This window comes from Bubalus kerabau, chromosome 3, assembly GCF_029407905.1.
Source record: "Bubalus kerabau isolate K-KA32 ecotype Philippines breed swamp buffalo chromosome 3, PCC_UOA_SB_1v2, whole genome shotgun sequence".
Classification (NCBI taxonomy): domain Eukaryota; kingdom Metazoa; phylum Chordata; class Mammalia; order Artiodactyla; family Bovidae; genus Bubalus; species Bubalus kerabau.
This window is the reverse complement of record NC_073626.1, coordinates 134,006,592-134,029,743: the sequence shown is the minus strand read 5'-3', so window position 1 is coordinate 134,029,743 and position 23,152 is coordinate 134,006,592. Positions and strand designations below refer to the sequence as shown.

The following is a 23,152-nucleotide window of genomic DNA, read 5'->3' as shown; positions in this document are numbered from 1 at the left end:
GTCATATGTTTTCTACCAGACACCTGGCAGCATGGGTCCCTTTCTGGAAGGGGGTGAGGAGCCTGGGAATCAGGAGCTGGAGGAAGAGAGACCTGAATGCAGGGGACTTCCCCAGGAGATGAGCGGTAATCCCAGTCCTGGTTCCACCTCACTGAGCTTGGCCCTCGTCCCCACAACCCCACCCTGCCCAGCTAGAATTTGCTTGATTCTGCATGCCAGAGTGGGCTTCCCCTACATGAAGGATGGTTCATTTGGGGGCAGAACCCTCAGTTCCCAGAAGTCTTCTCTCTTTAAGCTGCTGCAGCGTGTGTGTGCCTCCGCTGAAAGACAGGCAGTTCAGGCCTCAGAAGGAGCTTCCCTGGCTCCATCACTTCCAGCCCATGGGGTTTTCACCCTGTTACGTGGGGATGATGACACATGGTCTGCAGAGCATCATAAGGGTTAAGTGAGGTTAGATGAGTCAGAGATTTTCAAATCACTCCCTGAGGAACCCTAAGTGTCTGGAAGACATATTTAAGAGACCACACTGGCAATATGGAGGGGGCTCTGGCAATCACACACACACACACACACACACACACACACACACTTCAACCAGAATATCTGGTTCACCTTACATACAAGAGTTTACCCCTCTCTGGATTAGAATCCTCTTCCTTCCTGTGTCCCCATATGCCAGTGGGCTTTTAGACTAGTGGTCAGTAGCCTTGAGCAGGGCTTCCTTGCAGCTCCACTGGGGTTTGGATCCTTCAAATTCACACTCACCCCACTCCCACCCCTTAACCACAGCAGCTCCATTTTCATCTGTCCTGTGTCATTTAAAGCAATTCTGAGGAACACTGGTGAGGAGAAGCTGGTCCAGTACTTTCAGTCTGAGAACCCCTGGTGGCAGGCATCTGGAACCACTCAGATGAGCAGTAGTGATGGGGTGTGATGGGGTGTGATGCATGCTGCTGTGAGCCAGAATTGGGTGGGTCCCGGTCTGCCTCAGCTGCAACTGTCGTGCTGGCACAGGGGGCTCAAAATACTTCTCAGCCCAAATACTTACCACGTGCCAATTGACTGGGATTGTTTTCTTTGTTGACTTGTACCAGCTTTACTGAGAAGTAAACTTTGGCTTGAGCCAGGGCACCATCTGTGGTGGGGGAAGTGGCTCCTGGAGGGGCAGATGCAGAAGCTGGGATTGCAGATGTGGATGGCCTACTAGTGTGGATTGTCTGTGCCATGGTGCCCCATGAATGAAAAAGATTCCTCGTCAGCTTAAAACACTACACACACACACACACACACACAACATTCACATTGTGCCAACTGTTCCCATGAGCATACCTAGATCAGTGGGTACAGACTTAGTGTGATAAAAGCTTAACTCTGGGTATTCTTATTGAGTAAAAGACTGTTCTATTTTTACTTTATCTAACTATAACTTCCCTGTTATTTATTTATTCTGATTTGAATGGTTTAATTATGTCACAATAGTCAAAAGGTGGAAGCAACCCAAGCATCTATCGAGGGAAGACTGGATAAACAAAATGTGGAATATACCCAGAGTGGAATAGTTGCTGCTGCCAAGTCACTTCAGTCATGTCCAACTCTGTGCGACCCCATAGACGACAGCCCACTAGGCTCCTCTGTCCGTGGGATTCTCCAGGCAAGAATACTGGAGTGGGTTGCCATTTCCTTTTCCAATGCATGAAAGTGAAAAGTGAAAGTAAAGTCGCTCAGTCATGCCCAACTCTTAACAACCCCATGGACTGCAGCCTACCAGGCTCCTCCGTCCATGGGATTTTCCAGGCAAGAGTACTGGAGTGGGGTGCCATTGCCTTCTCTGAGTGGAATAGTATTCAGCCCTAAAAAATGAAGAGTATTCTGACACACACTACAGTGTGGATGAACCTTGAGGATATTATTTTAAGCCAGTCACAAAAGTATAGATAACATATGAGTCTACCTCTATGAGGTACCTAGAGTAGCAGATTCATAGAGACAGAAAGTAGAATGGTGACTGCCAGGAGCTGAGGGGAGGAAGAATGAGAAGTTAGTGTTTAATGGCCACAGAGTGTGGGTTTGGGAAGATGAAAAAAGTTCTGGAGACGGATGGTAGTGATGGCTGCACAACAACGTGAAGGTGCTTACTGCCATTGGCTGTACACTCAAAAATGCTTAAAATGGTAATTTTCATGTTAGGTATATTTTACCACAATAACATTTTTAAATGCTTATGAAATATTTCAAACAGAAAAGTATATACAATAACAGCCCATTTATAAGTTCCCAGATTTAATAATTTTGCCCTGTTCACTTTTTTATTTCTAAGCAAGAAATCATCACAGAAGCAGTTAAGTCTCTCCTCCTCACACCATCCATTTCATTCCTCTTTCTCCTCCATAGGGGTAACCACCTTTGCATGTATCTTCCTATCTATACGTTAACATTTTACTACATAAGAACATATGATACTGTTTTGTGTGGTGTTTAAATAGGAAAAAGGGTAGTGTCTTTTGCAACTTGCATTTTTACCCATCTTTTTCGGGGAGATTTATACACATTGACCTATGGAATTCATCGAAAATCCTGCATAATATCACATTGTTTGAGTCCCACTGATAGACATTTAGGTTGCTTCCACTTTTTGCTATCACAAGTGCTGCAGTGAATATCCTGAGCATGTTGCCTTGAGCATGCTGAGAAACACGAGTTTCCCAGACGCCCATTCCCAGCAGTGGAACTTTGGGGTTGGAGGGGATGTGCATTTTCTACTTCATTAGATACTGTCAAGTTCATCTCCAAGGTGGCTGAACAATTGACCTCCCACCTTCATCAAAAAAAAAGAATTTGTTTCCTCCATTGCCTCACCAAACTTGGATACTCTTACTTTTTTCCCTCTTAATCTAATGAGTATGAAGTTATATTTCATTGAGTTTCATTTGCATTTCCCCATCAGTGCGTTTGAGCAGGTTTTCACAAGTTTCTTAACATTCTAGTTTCTTCTTTAATAAACTGCTTGCTTCCAATACTGAACATTCCATAAGGGCAAAGACAGTCTATTATTTATAGCAGAATATTCATCACCTAGCACAAAATAGGTCATAATTATTTGCTGAATTAATAAATGACTATAGATGCTGGTAAAAATTTTTTTCTAATTTTAATGACAGTTAGTGCTGAAATTACTCCTGATGGAGTTATTTCAGCTTCATGGAGGCTAAATAATTTGCCACTTCCACACAGCTAATAAACTGTGGAACCTAGACACAAACCTTGGTCTCATGTCAAGAGAGCCCACAGCCTTCATATTTCAACATCCTGCTTCCCTTCAAAATTCAGCCAGGAAAACAGAAGAAAAATGAATTAATGGATTAAGGATCTGTAATTCTGTTAACAATCCTTTGTTTTAATTAAGCTACTTTACCTTGATTAAATCCCTCCAAAAAATGTGGTTTAATGTGTGAAAGTACATTAGACTTTGAAAATCATCAAAGGATTTTACTAATTTGGAAGCCTTATACCAGGAGGAGGGAAAAATCCCCTATTTAAAACAAAAGTTGTTGCCAGATGCTGTTTTCCTATAGAGACCCTTTATATCTGTTGCTCATACTTTTCACCCAAATTGTACGTTTACACACCCAACTGCCTAGGAGATAACACTTCCTGATGTCTAAAAGACATCTCAAACTTGCCTCTCCAAAAATGAACTTCTGATCCTTATGCTCTGGCCCCCAATCCATTCCACCCACAGCCTTCCCACCCCAGTTGACGATAGCCCCATCCTTCCAGAAGCTCAAAACAAAAACCTTGCAGTCATTTTTACTGTGCTCCTTCTTTCCCACTTCACATCGCTTTCCTCATCAAATCACACTGACAGGGCCTTTCATACATGTCAGGCTGCATCACTGCTATGACCCTCAGCGTAACACCCTAGTCCTATTACCCCATCTCTGCATTAATCTAATAGGTCCTCCTCCTTCTTCCTGGGCTCCAACAGTCTATTCTCAACACAGCAGTCAGTGATGCTCTGACAACTCAGATCATGTTCCTCCTCTGCTCAATGGCTCTCTATTTCACTTGGTCTAGAAATCAGTCCTCAAAATGGCCATAGGCCCCACATGATTTATTTCCCCATTCCTTCCCCAAGCTCATCTCCTCCACTGCCCCCTCCCTGGTCCCCTTGCACAGGCCAGAGGCACTCCTGCCTCAGGGCCTTTGCACTTGTTCTTCCCTGCATCTGAAGAGCTGCTCCCATAGTCACAAGACTCACTTCCTCTCCTCCTCGAGGTCTCTGCTGAAATCTCACCTTTTCAAGAAACTTAAGTTCTGCTCCACCTCAAACTCCTATATTCCTAGTCCCCTGGTATAATTTTTCTCCTTTCCATGTCATTTATCACATTCTAGCATGACATATATTAATACTATATACTTAATAAATAATGCTCATCTCCCCTCAACTAGAATGTAAGTTCCTCAAAGTCAGGGATACTTTCTGTCTTGTTCACTGAGACATCTACGTAGCTAGAACAGTGTCAATATATCCAGCAGTGAGTGCCCAACATCTCACATAGATATGGAACCTGGATGTAAAAAATCCTCATAACAATTGTTCAGTTGCTTAGTTGTGTCCGACTCTTTGTGACCCCATGGACTGCAGCACACCAGGCTTCCCCCGGAGCTTGCTCAAGCTCATGTCTATTGAGTTGATGCCATCCAACCATCTCATCCTCTGTCATCCCCTTCTCCTCTGCCTTCAATCTTTTCCAGCATCAGGGTCTTTTCTAATAAGTCAGCTCTTCTCAGGTGGCTACAGTATTGGAGTTTTGGCTTCAGCATCAGTCCATCCAATGTATATTCAAAATTGATTTCCTTTAGGACTGACTGGTTTGATCTCCTTGCAGTCCAAGGAACTCTCAAGAGTCTTCTCAAACACTCATAGCAATAAATACAAATAAAAAAATTGATTCCAGTAATAAAAATAATACATCATACCAAAAGGAGTTAATCCCAGAAATACAATGTTGGCTCAATATTTGAAAACCAATCATATTATTCACCGTATCAAAAGACTGAGGGAAAAAAACCATATGATTGTTTCAATAGATTCAGAATAAAACCTCTGACAAAATTACTATTCATGCTAGAATTCTCAGCAAGCCAGGAGTAGAGGGGAATTTCTTTAATATGGTGAAGGACATCATTTAAAAACCTACAGCTAACATCATACTTAATGGTGTCAGACTGATTACTTTCCTGCTAAGATTGGAAATAAGGCAAGGATATTTACTCTCAACACTCCTACCAACATTTTTCTGAAGACTCCAGCCACTGTAATAAGACAAGGGAAAAAGTGGCATACAGACTGGAAAGGAGGAAATAAGACTATCTCTATTAGCAGATATGATTGTCTACATAGAAAACACCCTAGTTTCCAAATATGAACTAGAAGTAATGGATGAGTTTAGCAAGGTCACATTTTATAAAAAGTCAATATAAAAAAAAATCAATGTGTTTGTATATACTAAGAATGAGCAATTGAAATATGAGTTTTTTTAAATGCTCCATTTATAATAGCATTGAAAAACAAAAATACTTAAGTATAAATCTAACAAAATTTGCGGAATATTTATTTGTAGAATGAAAACTATGGAACATTGATAAAAGAAACCAAAGAAGACCTAAACAAACGGAGAGAGTATTGTGCTCATAGATTCAAAGACTTGATATTGTTATATTGTACTCGATACTCTCCCCAAATTTATCTGAAGATCCAACCTACAACCTAAACCAAAGTAATAGAACTATATTTTGTAGAAATAGACAAGCTGATACTAAAATTTATGTGGAAAAGCCAAAACAGTTTTGAAAAAGAACAAGATTGTAAGATCTTACGTGCTGTGTACGTGCTAAGTCATGTCTGACTCTTTCCGATCCTGTAGGCTGTAACCTGACAGGCTCCTCTCCCCATGGCATTTCCCAGGCAAGAATACTAGAGTGGGTTGCCATTTCCTTCTCCAGAAGGTCTTCCCGACCCAAGGATGAAACCCACGTCTCTTGCATTGCAGGCAGATTCTTTACCATTGAGCCACCTGGGAAATACATTAGACCTTATTCTCTCTGACTTTAAGAATCATTATAAAGCAACATGGATCAAGACTATGTGGTATTAATGAAAGGAGAGATCAAAGGAACAGAATAGAGAGTTCAGAAATAGAGCACACATACATGGTCAATTGATTACTGACAAAGGTTCCAAGGTAATTGGTATGATTAATGTTTTGTGTTACTTTAGAGGTTACAGGATGTCCAGAAATCTGGATAAACATTATTTCTAGGTGTGTCCTTGAGAGTATTTCTGGGAGAGATCAGCATTTGTATCAGTAAACTGAGTAGGGCAGATGGCTCTCCCCAGTGTAGGCAGGTATCTTCAAGTCCATCGAGGGCCTGAATAAAACAAAAGGCAGAGGAACGGAGAATTTTCTCTCCTTTCGCCTGACTGCTTGAATGAAAATAATGGTCTTTTGCTCTTGGACTGAAGCTTAAAACATCTGTGCTCCTGGTTCTGAGACCTTTGAATTTGGACTGGAATTATACCAAAGCTTCCCTGGGGCTTCAGCTTGCAGATGGTAGTACTTCATAGCCTACATAATTAAATTAGTCAATTCCTCATAATAAATAATTGTATATATTTTGTATATAATATAAACAATATAAAATACATGTAACAGAAATATAAACATATATCCTATTGGTTTTGTGTCTCTGTGCTGTGCTTAGTCACTCAGTTGTGTCTGACTCTTTGCAACCCCATGGACTGCAGTCCACCAGGCTCCTCTGTCCATTTGGATTCTCCAGGAAAGAATACTGGAGTGGGTTGCCATGCCTCTTCCAGGGGATCTTCCCAATCCAGGGATTGAACCTTGGTCTCCCACATTGCAGGTGGATTCTTTACCAACAGACTCATCAGGAAAGTCCTTTGCATCTCTGGAGAAACTTAATATAGTAATTTGTTTAGAAAGAATAGTATTTTCAACAAATTGTGGTGGACAATTGGATATTTATATAAAAAAAAAACTTTGACCCATGTCTTATACCATATACAAAAATGAATTAAATCTAAATTTTAATTTTAAAACTATAAACTTCTTAGAAGAAAACATAAGAGAAAATCTTTTTGACTTTGAGTTTGGCAAAACATCTTTATATACCACAGTAGAAGTATTATCCATAAAAGAAAAAATTGATAGAATTAATCAAAATTTAAAACTTCTGCTCTTTGAGGGACAATTAAGAAACTTTACAGACATAAATCACCAACTGGGAAAAATATTTGTAAAACATGTCTAATGAAGCACTTATAACAAAAATGTATAAAGAACCTTAAAAATGCAATATTAAGAAAACAAACTATCCAGTTTTTAAAAATGGCCGAAGTTTTGAACAGACACTTTACCAAAAATGGTATATGGGTGGCACACAAGGACATGAAAAGATATGCAACACTGTTAGTCACTGAGCAAATTAAAACCGCAATGAGGTATCACTATACAAGTATCTATTAGACCTGTTAAAAGAAAAAAATACCAAGTGCTGATGAAGATATGGATCAACTGGAAATTTATGCACTGCTGGTGGGAATGCAATATGACATAACAGCCACCTTTGAAAGCTGTCAGTTTCTTATTAAGTTAAACATACACTTACCCCATGATTCAGCTATCTCATTTCCCAGGAGAAGTGAAGACTTTTATTCACATGGAAACCTGTAAGTATATGTTTACAGTGATTTTATTAATAAATACCAAAAAATGGGAAACACCTCAAATGTCTCTCAGCAGGCAAATTGGTTAAAAAAAGAAATGTGCAGCCATACAATGGAGTACGACTCACCAGTAAGAACAAACAAACCGATAATTCATGGAAAAACTATCAAATGTATTAATGCTAAGTAAGTAAAGCTATATACAGTGTGATTCCTCTTTAATTCCTTTTTTAAAGTTAATTTTTATTGAAGTAGAGTTGATTTACAATGTTGTGTTAGTTTCTGCTGTATAGAAAAGTGAATCAGCCATACATATACATGTATACCTTGTTTTTAGGATTTCCTTCCCTTTTAGGTCACCACAGAACATTGAGAAGGGTTTCCTGTGCTATATAGTAGGTTATCTCATTAGTTATCTATTTCACACATGGTAGTGTCTATATGTCAATCCCAATCACCAAATTCAACTTGAAAAGGCAAAGATATTGAGAGAAAACAGATTGGTGGTGGCAAGGGCTAGTGGTAAGGTGAGGGTGACTAGAAAGGAGAACAAGGGAACTTCGGGGGGTGATGCAGAGTTCTACATCTTGATTAAGGTGGTGGTCATACAACTGTGGGCTTTCCAGGCGGCGCTGTGGTAAAGAATCCACCTGCAGGTTTGATCCCTGGATTGGCAAGCTCCCCTGGAGAAGAAAATGGCAACCCACTTCAGTATTCTTGCCTGGAAAATTCCATGAACAGAGGAGACTGGTGGGCTATAGACCATGGAGTCACAAAGAAACAGACACGACTGAGCATACACACACACAAACACACACACAGATGCAATGGTAGCACTTGTCAGAAGTCATATAACTGTACATTTAAACAGGGTGAATTTTATATAGTATTGATCATATATAAATTATACCTCATATGCTCAACTTTTAAAAGAATGAGAGAGCGAGAAAGAGAGACTGTGTGAGCAAACAAAAGAGACAATCCAGGGCTCCGAGGAGGTTAGAAATTCATCAGGATGAAATGGCTAAAATCTCATTCCTTTTACTTAAAAAAATGAAGTCTTTTACCACCAACATCATGGTGGGAAGTTCAGGAACAGAATGATGTAGGCAAATGAGCCTGCAGGAGGGCTCAGCCAGCGAGGCCAGCAGCATGTATCACAGAAGCATCATACCAAGGGAGGCAACAGAATCCAGGGGACCAGGATTCAGGTGAATGGAGGTCCAAGCAGGAGCTGCAGCCAGGACATAACAGAGAACTGGGCTGGTTTGGACTAGTCCTGAAGGAGAAGTGAGACAAACTCCCCTTTCCTCTAAAAGTACCAGAGAAGATAGTCCTTAAATGGACAAAAGCAGACACTTGGACTATAATTCAAAAAACAATCCAGTCTCCGATTTTTTCTTCTACTACATATCAAGTTGTACTGAATTCATCTTTTACAACAGAAGTATAAACACAGCCCAAAGTCAAGAATTTGCTTGCTGTTTTTCTACTTAGTGAATTATCACTGCTCTAGCAGATACATTAAACATTTGTTCCACTTAAAGCTGTAAAAAACCATTAAGATCCATCTTTGCATTGCTAACAAATATGATGTCAATGCTGTTAGTTCATAGTATAAAAAAATGGATAGCATCTTCTCAATTTTTTAAATGATGCAGGGTTCGACTTGGATAAGAGTTCAATGGTGTTCTTTAAAAATACTCTTTACAAATGAGTTAGGCTCAGGATTTTATTTGATTTAAGTCAGCTATTCACAAACAAGTATCCTAAGGAAAACTATTTCTACTGTGTAAGCTGTAGAAAAGAGAGAGGAAGAGGAAGAAGGGTGGTCAGATCAGTTGGAAAAATGTGGCAGTGTTTCCCCTTGGAATTCATGATGCACATTGGTGCTAAAGAACCTTCCGGGAAGCAAGCTTGTTTAACTATACTGGGGCCACATACTTTTGCCGGGTGTCCAGCACAGCTCTTAAGACAAGGAGGCGTTCTGTCTCTTGTTCTGAATGAAGCCAATATTTCCCAAGCTTTAACCAGAGAATCTTTTCTTATAGAACTGTTTTAACAACCTGCTATCAGTGTTTTCAGGAACTTCTGAGTCAGCTATTTTTTTAAAAAAAAATCAATGTGGAAATTTAAAAGGAAAATTTACATTGCCCAATAGAGAAGAAAAGAGAAAAAAACTTACTAAAAAATTCACCTGATATCCTACTGTCAGATATAGTCACGTCTTTCCTCTGCCATTTAGAGTTCAGCTAAAATCTGGTGAGTTTAGCAGTTTTCTAATTTGGGGCTTTTCCCCTTAGGCCTCAGGAAGTTAATTCAAATGATAGTCTGACTTTTTCACCACTATCATGTCATGTTTTTAAATGACAGGGTAAAAACAATAATGTGAAAAGCTACAAATTATGCATGTTATAGGGGATGGAAAAGTTCAGTTAATCATAGTCCTTTTAAGATTGATTTTCACAACTTATCTCATTCCAGAAGGGTCTGGAAATAGGAACTGTCAAAATAGATTAAGGAAGCCAGTCTTCAGTTCTGTAGATCCATTAGATAATGAGGGTATCAAAAATCTTGTAATACAGCTCAGTTCTTTAGGGGGAAGCAAGGAACAAGACAGGGTTAGAGGTTGCAAAGTCTTAGGAAAGGCTTTAGCCTGATGGAAACACTATCCCCATGGGTGGGCCCACCAGGATGTATGGCCCTCAGCTTCCTCCATCCTCCTTGACTTCGCTAACAGAGTCAGGGCCCTTCCCTTCTCTATTTACCTGAGAAGGCTTACAAGGAGGCGCTGACAACATACACTTGCCTGCACGCAGTAAGAGCACTTCCTGCTTCCTCCTTTACCATCTGGATTTCGTAGTGGATTTCCAAATGCAGGGAGAGGGAGGAGCCCTGGATGTTCCAGGCTCACGTTGCCTAGAGATCCAGCATGAATGACTCAGCGTTCTGTCAGAAGGGCAGAGTCACTCTATGTTTCAGGATAAAGTATCTTTTAGAGGAACTAGACCTCACACAAGTGTGGGAGCAGCTGGGGAAGTGAAGGTGTGAAAGGGCAAGTTGGGGGATGAAGTGTCATAAACTAGTCAAGCAGAGGAGTTAATCATATTTCAAGAACTGAAGGGCAATTGTGAAGTGGGGCTGTGATGAGGTTTTCAGGGAGCTCTGGCCTTTGTTTCTGCTGTGGGTCTGTAGCCTGGTATCTGGCAAGGGGCTCGGGGCTGCTGGTCAGCATGGCCAGTTGTCTGGATGCAGAGCAGAGTGAGGATAAGCTTTGCCCATCCTTCACTACACGGAACTCCAAAAAGACCCTCAGAAAGTGACAGCCATGGCCTCTCTTCTGCCTTTCAAATCTTGTGCAGTTTCCACTCCTGGTCAACTCTAACCTGGCTCAGGGCAGGAAGAGGATCTACGAAAACAAAGTTCCCACCCAAGGTAACTTGGCATAGTGCAACCCACCACATACAGTCTGCACAATCGGCAGGCTGAAAATGTGATATATGCAAGAAGCCCCTCTGGGCAACATGCAGAATTCAAGGTCAACTTCTGCAATGCTCCACGAGCTCCTCTGTTCATTGGCCTTTGTGCTCCTATTTTTTTCCAGGATAGCACTGAAGACGTTGTCTTTACTTGTGTGTGCTCAGTGGCTCAGTCATGTCTGACTTTCTGTGGTCCCATGGACCTTCCAGGCAAGACTACTGGAGTGGGTTGCCACTTCCTACTCCAGGGGATCTTCCTGACCCAGAAATCAAACCCACATCTCTTGACTTTGCTTATGTCACTGATAATCAGAACATTGCTAAACCTCGAAAGGAGTGTCAACAAAATGTCATCCACAGAAGAATATTCTGCTCTCTCCAAATTACTCTACTCCACACCTGGAGATGGCCCATGGAGACATCCTTCTGGCTTCCACAGGAAAAACCTTGGACCCTAGCATCAGTGAAAGCTTTTATTAGCAAAGGCAGTTACCTGGTCTTTCTAATTTAGTTCTCTTTATATAACTTGAGACAATGGAAGAGATGATCCCTCTCTAGTTCTGACATTCTATAATTCTACATCTATGGAAACTTAACGTCTGGAGCGGCAAGTCTGCCATTTTCATGCATAGGATGAAAATCTGCCAAAGAAAACCTCCAGCTTATGGAAAAGAAAAAGCAGTAGTCATCTTTTCTCATTAGCAGCACCAGATTCCGCTACCTCAGCTACATGCTGGTTAGTCATCTCCAGTAATAACCTCCACTCCCAGCTCCAGGCCGCTGCCCAGGCTCAGGCTGAAGTCTGTGGTCATGAGTCACAAACTCTTAGAGCCAGGAATCGAAACGAGACCGTGAAAGGCAATTTGCCTTCCCTAACTGGTTTCCTAAGAACGGGTTCCTTCCCGAAAGAAAAGAATAGTATTTGTGGCTTATGAAATACCAAGTTGTATTCCCCCTAAACGCATGGCTCCAGATATAAGTTTTAATCTCCAATTGGAAAAACCGAGATTTTGGTTTTAGTTATCCCTGTCAGTTATTGGAACCAGAGCTCCTTCGTGGGACATTAGGTCACAGCAAATGCAATGCTTAACAGAACACAATCATTGACACAATCTGCTCCTGTCTGGGAAATGTGATGAGGCTGCTTACTTGTCCTTTTGGAATTTTCCTTTTGCTTAATTTTAGGACATGAATTAAAGCAAGGCTTTGCAGTAGCAGTGTCCTTCTAAGGCCATCCTACCCATCCTCTCTCTCCACAGGTGTGCTCACCTGAGCTCCTTGCTGGAATTCTACTAGACATCTAATAAACACTCACTGGCCATCCTCTCTCTCCTGCTACATTATGAGAAATAAGAAGGAGGTGAAGCCAGTCCTACTTTTAGAGTACCACACCCAGGGCAGCCTCCACTGCCTAATTTCAAAGTTTGAGAGGAAACAGGAAATGCAATTTGCGGACTATAAAAAGAGGCTTGGAGAGGATCAAAGTTTGGATAGAAATGGAAACCCAAGTATCTTCTGCAAAGCTAGCACACTGGGCCCCAGGGAATGGCGGGGAGTGGCTGTATGGACAGTGTTACTGCCAGAATTTGGCCAAGGGAGATAAAGGGCAAGGCTGAGGGTGGGAGTGTGATCCTGGGAATCTAAAATGAGTACATGAGAGGAGAGCAGCATAGAAAACAAGGGAAGAGGCCAAGGAGAAGCGAGGAAGACCACAAAGAAGCAGTGCAGGATTTGAAGATCGAGCAAGCTGATTCATGATTGGTGATCTTGCTCAAAGCCCAAGATGAGCTGTTTCTAAGACCTCCCATGGGAAGGGGAGAGGAGTGGGAAAGTTTTCCCAAAAGATCCCTTCCAGCTTCCAGGGGAGGTGATGTCCGTGCTGATCTTCACAACTGGGTTGGAGGGAGTTAGTGATACCACACTGACTAGGAAGCCAGACAGCTGGGCGCCAGCCAGTCCCCACGGCATACTATTGTGTCATCTTAGCCCAAGTTGTGCCTTGGTTTCCTCATCTGTAAAGTTTATTCAGTCAACACATCTTTGCTGAGCTAGGCAGCATTCTGATAAATAAAACAGACAGAAATCCCTGCTCCCTATAGCATACCTTTTAATGGATAAGAATAATAATCATAATAATAGTCATAATAATAATACCCAACTCAAGAGGTGGTCATTGAAGATTAAGGAGCAAATACATATCAAGCACACAAAATAGTCACAGCATATACAACAGATGTTCAACAATGTTATTATTTTAATTGTTAGGTGGGCAAGAAGGCAAGGGCATTCCAGTCAGAGGTAGGAAGAATGTGGTGAATATGGAAACAGTAAGGAGTTAATTATGGCCACTTTGATGCACACCAGGGATAAAGATAAAGTTGGAGAGTTGATTTAGGACCCCAGCTCCCTGAGCCCTTAGCACTTCCTACACATCTTCAGAGGTAGCAGGCTTCAGGCTCTAGACTTTACATCTCAGCTCAATTATTCAGTAACTTGCTTACTGTGTGACTTTGGATAAGTAACTGGAGCTCTCTGTGCTTCTGTTTCCTGTAAATTGTAGTAACAAGATCTATTTCACAAAGTTGGTAGGGGATTAAGAGGGTTAATACTTGTTAGCTCTTAAAACCTGTGGTCACAACTCAGGGAGCATTTAAAATATCTAAGCTTCAATTAGTCATTCTTATCATTTTTATTTCTATCATCTTCCTCAACTCTCTAGTTTACCCATAGGTTCTACAGTTATTCTTCCTGTTTTGTTTTTTTTTTTCCTTCTATCTCCAACACAACTCATCAGGAAGTTCTGCCTTTACTCTTTACTAGGTCTCCGGGATGCTTTCTTTTCCCTCTAGGTTTTCTTTTCTCCTCTAGGCCCTCACTGTCTTGTTCCAATAATAGAGCCGCAGTTTTCTAGTTGGCTTCTTTTTCTGAAGTTATCCTTTATCCCAGGATGTTTTCACAAAGCTGCCAGAATTATCTTAGAGAGCATCATGCACATGTTTAAGAATCTATAATGTCCATTGCACATATTCGTCTTATCCTGGCATTCAGAATAATTGCATAAGCCCTGCCACCCCAACCACCACTACCACTTTCCTACAATTCCCCTACCCCCTCTAGGATGGCTAGCTCAGGTGCAAGACAGAAAAGGTACTTTGGCCTCAAGATATTTGACTGCCATCTGCAGTAAAATCCTTGTTATAAGCCAGGGTCTCACCAGGAAACAGATGGTACATTCAAATTGGATACTTTAGGTACAGTTAATAAAAGGACTATTTACAAAGCTTTGGGTAGGATTTAGGGAAACAAATAATGGGGAGTGTAGTACCCTAGGGGTTGCAACAGTCAGGAGCTGTTATCACCCACTAGGCCTGGAGATTTAAGGGCAGAATGTAGTTACCAAAGTGGGACCTTTAGTAGAGGGATGTGGGCAAGACATGGTAACCTAGCAAACAGAATGGGAAGAAGAAATGCTCTCACATTCTTTTTACCCTCTGATTTTCTCTGAATTCAACCAGAAGCCAGAGAGTGTGGTGGCCCATTGAAACAGCTCATACAGATCAATTTCTTGGACACAGAGCAAGGTGATGAAGTGGGAAGAGTAGACCAGGAGGAGCAAATGAGAAACACTCCTGCAGAATCATAATAACAAATATAAATCTATGATGACCCCACAGCTGCACAGTACATAACATGCACAGTCAAATGCAACAGTACCGACCCCATAATATGGTTAGGACCACCTCCAGCTCCAATCACATTATACTTCCACCCCCTAGCCTTCACCACCAAGGCCAAGGCTTGACCCAAAGGAGCCTCTGTACAAATCAAGAAAATGTATACCTTCCCCAAGACATGACTTCTGTTTGATGGAAAGTTTTGGAACATGCTGAGTTTGTTAGAATAAGATGTCTTACAGCCATCTGCCAGAAAGTGCTCATTATCATAAAGATACAAGCCTGCAAGAATGCATATACAAGGAGAGCAGCATGAGGAGCTCTGCAGACCCACTCCCCAGAGGAATAAGCAAAACTAGTGAAAACTATTAAAACAACAGAAACCACATTTAAAGTCTCTGGAAATTGTCCTAAATGTGGAAACCTTTCTTTACTCAAGAAAATTTACTAAAATTTTATTTCAAAATGAGAGAGATCCTGAGGCATCTGAATCAACAATCCATTTCTTCCCTCCCCCTCATCCCCCACCCCCCACCACCCCACCACTTCCCCTGCATCTCAGCTGAATGGAAATCCCACTATAGGCAGGTGTAGCCAAGAAGATGGGGCTTCCTCTCCCCTCAGCTCCCTATCAAAAGTTACTATATCTCACCAGGAGAGCATTTCTTATCCCCTCCAGCTCTGTTAAAGAGGCTAGATTCCTTGTGAGTGTGGCTGAGAGGTTGGGGTCTCTTCTGAAACTCAGCTACCCCTTAGAAGACAGGGCTCTAACCCAGGCATGGAACAAGAACCCTGGAATGTGATCACCTTCATCCCAACTCACTGATGGGGTTGAGGCTCTACCCTGGAAGAGAAAAGCTGAGGAGAGGAGAGGCTCTCGCCCTTCCCAGCACCCAGAGTCGTGGCTTAGAGGTTTTGACCTAGGGGAGACAAAGTCCATAAGAAAAGGGAGCCCCCATGCGCTTCTTAAAGAAATCGACTTTATTTAAAACAAAGTGTAAAATGGAGTAGGACAGTGGGACCCTCCTGGGTACAAGTCTCCCATTTCTTGTTTGTAGGATATAGGCCTCATTCAGCTTGCTAAACCCGCTGTCATTACAGGGTGGTTCTGTACACACCCAAGTTTTCACCCTCTGAGGAGCAACACTGCCATAGGGTGAGACAGAGGGGGAAACAGACTTCACTAAAATAGTCTAACCAAGTTACTAAACAAACAAACCATAAAAACAAGCTCCAGAGACAAGAGAGGGAAATTGGAATCCAGAGTTGCTACAATTGCTGTTACCTAAAACACACAGTTTCAACAACAACAAAAAATTATAACACAGGCATAGAAAGAGGAAAATGTGACCCATACATAGGGAATGAAAGAGCAGACAACAAGATCTGCCTTGATAGGGCCCAGATGTTGGATTATACAAAGACTTCAAAGCAATCATTATAAAGATATTCAAAGAACTAAAGGAAACCATGCTTTAAAAAGAAAGATATGGTGATCATGTCTCATCAAATAGAAAACATTAATAAAAGGATAGAAATTATTTTTAAAAAACCAAATGGAAATTCTCAAGTTGAAAATACAATAACTGAAATGAAAAAATTCACTAGAGGGACTCAACGGTAAATGTGAGCTGGCAGAATAATGAATCAGAAAACTTGAAGATAGATGGAGATGGTTCAGTCTGAAGAAGGGAAGAACATGCAGAACAATTGATAGAGCCTTAGTGAAATGTGACACACGTCTAAGTACAGCACCATGTGCATAACTGCAGTGCCAGGAAGAGAGGAAACAAAAAGAGCAGAAGAAATAACGGCTGGAAGCTTCCCACTGCGAATGACAACAATTGAGATGCGATGCTTTGTGTGTGGTGCACAGCCTGTGCAGCCGTACGCGGCAGTCTCAGTTTACCGCCACAGTCACCAACACCATTGCCATCTCTGCATCCCCCCACACCCACTTTATTTTTTTTTTCTCCAAAATAACAATTCTGCTCTATTCAGGTCAGTCTAAATTATCATCTGAACTTGTCTTAAGTCATTCTAGCACATATCTTTTCCTTTGTCAACTCCTATTCTTGGCTTACCCTTCTGGTTTCTTTTTATTAGTTACAAGCCTATCGTTTCTACCAAGTTCCCAAGCCCACGTATTTTTATCTGACTATATATATTGCTGACAAGCTTTCTGATTGTTCTAACATTTTATTTCGTTGCCTGACAGATATTTATTGAAGGCCTATTATGTTTCAGACATCATACTCGGCAGTAGCAAACAAAAAGACAAAGACGTCACCTTCATTAGGCTGCACACACGTAGGCAAATAAACAGCATACTTTTAGATAGCGATAGGTGCTCTGTGAATATAAGGCAGGGTGACAGAGGTTACCTGGGGGAAGAGAGCTGTCTTAGATAGTGTGCAGAGAGGGCATGGCTGATATTTGAGCAGAGAACTGAATGAAGACCAGGAGCCAGCCAAGTAAGTGCAAGGAAAGAGGCAGGGGAGACAGCAGAGGTGAAGGCCTCAAGGCAGGAACATTCATGGTGGGTCTGAAGAAGAACTAAAAAAGACAGTGTGATAGGAGAGCATTAAACCAGCAGGAAAAGAGTAGGTAGGAGTTGAAGTTGGAGGAACAGGGTGGGGGTGGGGGCTCCATTGTATAGGGCCATATTGGTGTGCCCTGTCTCTCCTTGGGAAGTCTGGCTGGGAGTACTTCTTGAAATACCCATGTTCTCCCTCATCCTCTACCCAGGCCCCATCTGTCCAGTGAAAGAAGGGCAATTTTTTAATATGTAGACCTCAGAGTCTCTGATCTTGAAAACGAGAACTGTTAGAGCCAAGGGTGAGGGCCAGATTGACTGGGGAACAGGACCAGGGGAACCTGAGGGCTAGAGATCAGCGACAATCACTCAGGGTGGTAGGGCCCCAGCAAGTCGATAGATAGGTTTTTTGTAATATTACTTACTGTAAGCTTAATCTGTGTCAAGAGCTTTATATACACAATGCCATATAAACTTCACTGCAATCTTGAGACACAGGCTTTATCTTCCTGTTTCACACAGAAAGAATCTGAGACACAAGATATTAAGTAGACTGTCCTCAATTACCCTGTTGAAGGTAAAGCTAGGATTTTAATCTACATTTGTTTGATCAAAAGCCCAGACTTTTAACCAACCACTATCACTCCTGTGTTGAAGCTCAAAGGGTTTATAAGAGGCCCACCAGAAAAACAGTAGGAAAAGGAGGAAAGCAGTGAAGGAATTTAGTAGGAAGTAATCCTTAATTCCTATGACCTGAGAATATTTTGACCACACAAGTAAATATTATTGTTTATGGTCAACCTATTCTTTTTATTTCATATAAGTAAGCATTTGAATGAGAATTGACTTGAGAGTAGAAGATAAAATCCTACAGTTTTTATTTTAAAACCAATAGCAAGGTTTTTGTTGTCTTCTTACAAAACTGTTATATGTTGGGTTGTTTAGTTTAGAAAACACAGAAAATAGAAGAAAACAAAAATTGCCTAGTGAATACTCATTCAGTTTAAGTGCTGACATACCTGTTTAGAATCTTCTGGGTCCTCATTGTAAATTCTTAGTAGAATCTGATTGGTTCAGCTTGGATCATATTTGTTCCTCGAGCCATTCACCTGTAGCCAGGAAGGTTAGGATCATATAGTGATATCAGAGTTGCAGAGACCCACCCTTTTGGGTTTTTAGAGAAGGAGATCATGAAGGACCCAAGAGGCCATGAAATTTGGTTGTGGAAAGCTCTTCCTGAAGGCAATGCTGTTGGAGAATGAGGGGCATCTAGCAGGACTAGAGACAGATGAGTTTGGGGTTGTTGCACCTAGGCAAAAAAATAGGCTCCTGCACTAAGTAGTGACTATTGGATGGAGAGCTGAAGAAGGAAAAATTAGGAGGGAAAACCAACTACCTTTGGTGACTGATTTGATGGGGGAGATGAGACTGGGTTTAGGGAAGAGGACAGGAAAACTGGTTAACAAGATGGTGATTTTGAGGTGCCTGTGGAACAACTAAGCAGATGTGTCCCATGGGCAGTTGTGAGCAGTTAGAGCTTAAAAGAGTAATCTGGCTTGGAGCGAGGTGGTGGTTCCAGCTGAGAGTGAGGATAAGATAATCAGGGAGAATGTGCAGAGTGAGAAGCCAGAACCCAGGGAGGGCTACTAATGGATAAGGGGCAGTCAATTAGGAGTCTGAAAAGGTGTGATCAAAGAGTTGAGAGAACTAGCATGGAGTGCTCTCATGGAAATCAGTAGAGAGTATTGTCAGGAAAGTTGACGGGAAATGCTGCAGACAGATCCAATGACACAGAGCCTGGAGAGAACCTTTTCAACCTAGCAGCAAGGTAGATTCAGTGTGGGGAGGGGCAGAATGCGAAGCCCAGTTGTAGAAGTGAACACACTGTGAGAACAGAGATGATGTGGGAAGCCTTTCAGAAAGTTTGGCCATTAAGGGAAGAAGACAGGATAAGGCAGAAGCCAGAATAAAAGAAATATGGACAGATGAGAGAGAAAGAGTGTGTGTGGGGTGTGTGTGTGTATGTGTGTGTGTGTGTAAGAGAAAGAGGAGGAGAGAAAGGGAGAGAGGAATGTGGCTAAGTGCATTTAGGAAGTTTAACAAAGAATAAGATGCAGAAGATGGGATCCTGAGCACAGGCGAAAAAGATGGACCAGTGCCTTAGAGGATGGGGATGGGTGAGTCTGGGTGGCAGTCAGTGTGCAGATTGATAAGCAGTGGGTTGAGGGATCTCTGCCTGGTAGCCTCCCTTTTCTCAGTAACCAAAGAGACCAGGTCATCTGCTGACGAGATGGGAGAAGGTAGGCTAGGGTTTGAGGAGTATGAACTCTATGTGTGCTGTGCTTAGTTGCTCAGTTGTGTCAACTCTTTGCCACCCCATGGACTATAACGTGCCAGGCTCCTCTGTCCATGGGGATTCTCCAGGCAAGAATACTGGAATGGGTTGCCATGCCCTCTTCCTGGGGATCTTCCCAACCCAGGGAATGTCTCCCACACTGCAGGTGATTCTTCACCATCTGAGCCACCAGGGAAGCCCAGTATGAACTCTCTGCCATGTAAACTGGAGACATATAGAGACATTTCCTGCTGACATCTGAATCTGTAATGCTGTGGTGACTTCTGTCTGAGCAGCAAGGACTTCTCTGTAAAACTCAGCGGCCCAGGCTGAAGAAAAAGAATGCATATGATTAGAATGGTCTGGTTTGGGGGTTTTGCTGAATGTAGGGGACAGAATGGCAAAAAGGAAGGGGTAATGGGCATAGAGAAGAGGGAGTAGGAAGTGTGAGAGGAGAAGTGGCCAGGGCCAAGGTGGGACAGCAGGAGTACAGCACTGTGTGTTTAAAATAACCTAGTTTCTCCACCCAGGAGATACTGCATGACCATAGATGACAAAGCCTTGACTCTTGTGCTTCAGTGTGCTTTACTAACTCTGTGTTAGGCTTAGACAGTCTAGTCTCTAGCTAAAGGCTCTCCCAACCACAGGGGTAATAACAAGCTAATAATAAGCTAATAATAAGCATTTCTGAGCCTTTCGGAACATTTGTGCTAGTGACTTCTCATGGTTTGCTGCTGCTGCTAAGTCGCTTCAGTTGTGTCCGACTCTGTGCGACCCCATAGACGGCAGCCCACCAGGCTTCCCCGTCCCTGGGATTCTCCAGGCAAGAACACTGGAGTGGGTTGCCATTTCCTTCTCCAATGCGTGAAAGTGAAAAGTGAAAGTGAAGTCGCTCAGTTGTGTCCGACTCTTCGTGACCCCATGGACTGCAGCCTACCAGGCTCCTCCATCCATGGGATTTTCCAGGCAAGAGTACTGGAGTGGGGATGGTTTACATCATTTAATTCCACTCCAATCCTGTCCTTATGTCTGCTCTTACCCTCACTTACAGAGGACATTTGGATTCAGAGTCTAATCAACTCCAACAACATATGAGCTTGGCTGATTTTTAAAAATAGGCCTTTCCCCCAAATCAAGTCCAAATGGGGTGTTAGCTTCATCTACTGAACATTCTCCTAGGATTCCTGACAGCCTTGTGCATCTCCAAATAACCCAAAGAAGATGACATATCAAAGAATACTCATTTTAATTTCCATAAACTGTAGGAACTGGAAGAGAAGGGGTCCTTAAGTCTGGCAGAGGAGACAGGGCAGGGGAAGGATGATGGAGAATATCCTCAAGGTGCCGAGAATCCCCCAGAACTGCAGAGTTTTAACTGAGGTAAATCTGGCAGGAAAGCCCTGAAATGCCTTAAATCTCGAGCCCTTTGATCAGTGGCTTTTCTGAAAACTATTTCTCCCGCCACCTGCCCGACACGTGCAGGGCTGAGAAATCTTATTAAAGACCTTTCAAAAAGGCTCCATGTCTTGGAGCATCTGCTTGTGGTGTGCAAGAGATTATACATGTTTGATCTTGGCCAGAGGGACCCAGCCAGCTCCAGGCTCCATCAGGGAGACAGGACTTCAAACGGGAGGCTCTCAATTAAGGAAACAGCCTTTTCTGGCCGTGGCTCTGAATCTCATTTCTAGCACAGGCTCCTCTGGTTAATGATAAGAAGCCCGGGATAAGAGCCTGCTTGTGTCCTGAATGGCTTCCTTCCTGAGGGAGGAGGAAAAAAAGGAGCGAAAAAGATTAGCACAAGCATCAGGCTCATGATTTAGCTTCCCTTCTGAAAAAATTTTTTTACAAAGAGCCCTTTACCATCTGAGGCTGTTTGGATTTCTCTTCTCACATTGCCCCATTCAGGGTGTGTCTTATTTTCTATGGTTGACCCTTTGGATTGTGGGGTAGTGTATCCTTTTTCTAGGGAAGGCACTTAATGGATTAAACCTGAAAAGAGTCAGTGGTAACAGACATCCATTAGAGAGGGCTATTTACATGCAGTCACTCCTGCAGTTTTTGAAAAGCACAGAATTAAGAGAAAAAATTGCTGGAAAATACAATCATTAGAGTCCTTTGTCCCTCCAGGCTCCTCCTCTTCATACCCCTCACCTGCTGCAGGGGAGAGGAAGGCACTAAGGCACTTCTAGGGATTGAATTTGGGAGGGTGGGCATGGTTTCTGGGGTGAAAAGGTCAGTCAGGACCAATGAAGATTGTGAGGCTTTACCATTTTTCCATTCTGCTTCTGCTATGTCTCAGGGTCTTTTCCACTGGCGCTCATAGAAACTCTCTTAAACAATCTGATTCAGAACAACTTCTACAATTCTTTACAAAAAGCAGATGGCTTGATATGAAGTTTCAGATTCAACTTTGTGCTTTAAATCAATAGTCCTGGGCCAGAGAGTAACTGACAGAGAGCTTTGAGAATTTTACATCTCCTCCTCCTTAGAGAATTGTCACTTTTGAGTCTGCTTTGTGATCTTCACAGAGTTAGTTTATTTACAGTTGTTAGCCGGATACATCTTACTCATTAATGGAGAGGGCTGGTAGAAAACACCAGATTTACGTCTTTTCCAGGTCACATTCATTATGGATGCAGAGATCGGATCTTTGTCTAATTTGGAGAAAATACACAGATGAGAGGAAATACAGGATCAATGCTCTCATGTGTTAAAAGATAAACTGAGGCATATTAAAAATTTTAAGAGTTTGAGCAAAAATCAGTTCAAAACAGACAGCATCCAATTTAGCAGAAAGAAAGGAGCTCTAGGGAGCTGTACAGAAGGAAAGAGGACTACAGACAGGAGGGAGCAGAAACAAAGAAGTTATACTAGGCAAAAACGTGGGTTGGTTGGTGACTGTAAGGTCACTTTCCTTTAGGAGTTGGCAGGGGTCTATCAGGCAGATTATCTCACTAGTGCTGATCAGGTGATTCCTGAATGGCTGGTTTAAGATTATATTTCTGGGTGAGCCCAGTCTGTAATTAAGACTTAGTTTGGGCCTGTGGTCTTGTTTTTTTGTTTGTTTTTTTTTTTAAAAAAAAAAAAACAAACACATCTCAAACCTCAAACCTACATCTTTAAAGTAGAAAGGCTTGGGGTTATAGAATATAAAATTAATAAAAATTCAAAAAGCTTCTGTTAAATTGTGTTGACAGTCTAAAGCAAAATGAAAATCAATTCAACAAGTATTTATTGACTATGCTAGATGCTTCTGAGACTAAAAGATAAATTCAACATGAACGAAGGTCAAGTCCAACATTTAGGTTGGATCAATTGCATAAACTCACAATACATGGTACATGGATGAGTCAATTAGAAGGTCATGTGAGAAAGGCC

General features: G+C 42.0%; 1 long non-coding RNA gene across 3 annotated transcripts; it reads right to left on the bottom strand.

Moving 5' to 3' along the window:
* Positions 1-4,920: 4,920 nt before the first annotated feature.
* Positions 4,921-22,792, bottom strand: LOC129646574 (uncharacterized). Of its 3 annotated transcripts, XR_008712037.1 has the most exons (5): positions 21,280-22,792; positions 18,836-20,103; positions 18,459-18,548; positions 7,693-7,751; positions 4,921-6,981 (listed from the first exon to the last, which is right to left on the bottom strand). It is a non-coding gene; the product is annotated as an uncharacterized LOC129646574 (long non-coding RNA). The 3 variants fall into 3 exon arrangements; XR_008712035.1 differs by having other exon boundaries at positions 18,459-20,103; XR_008712036.1 differs by having other exon boundaries at positions 18,459-20,103; positions 21,635-22,792.
* Positions 22,793-23,152: the final 360 nt, after the last annotated feature.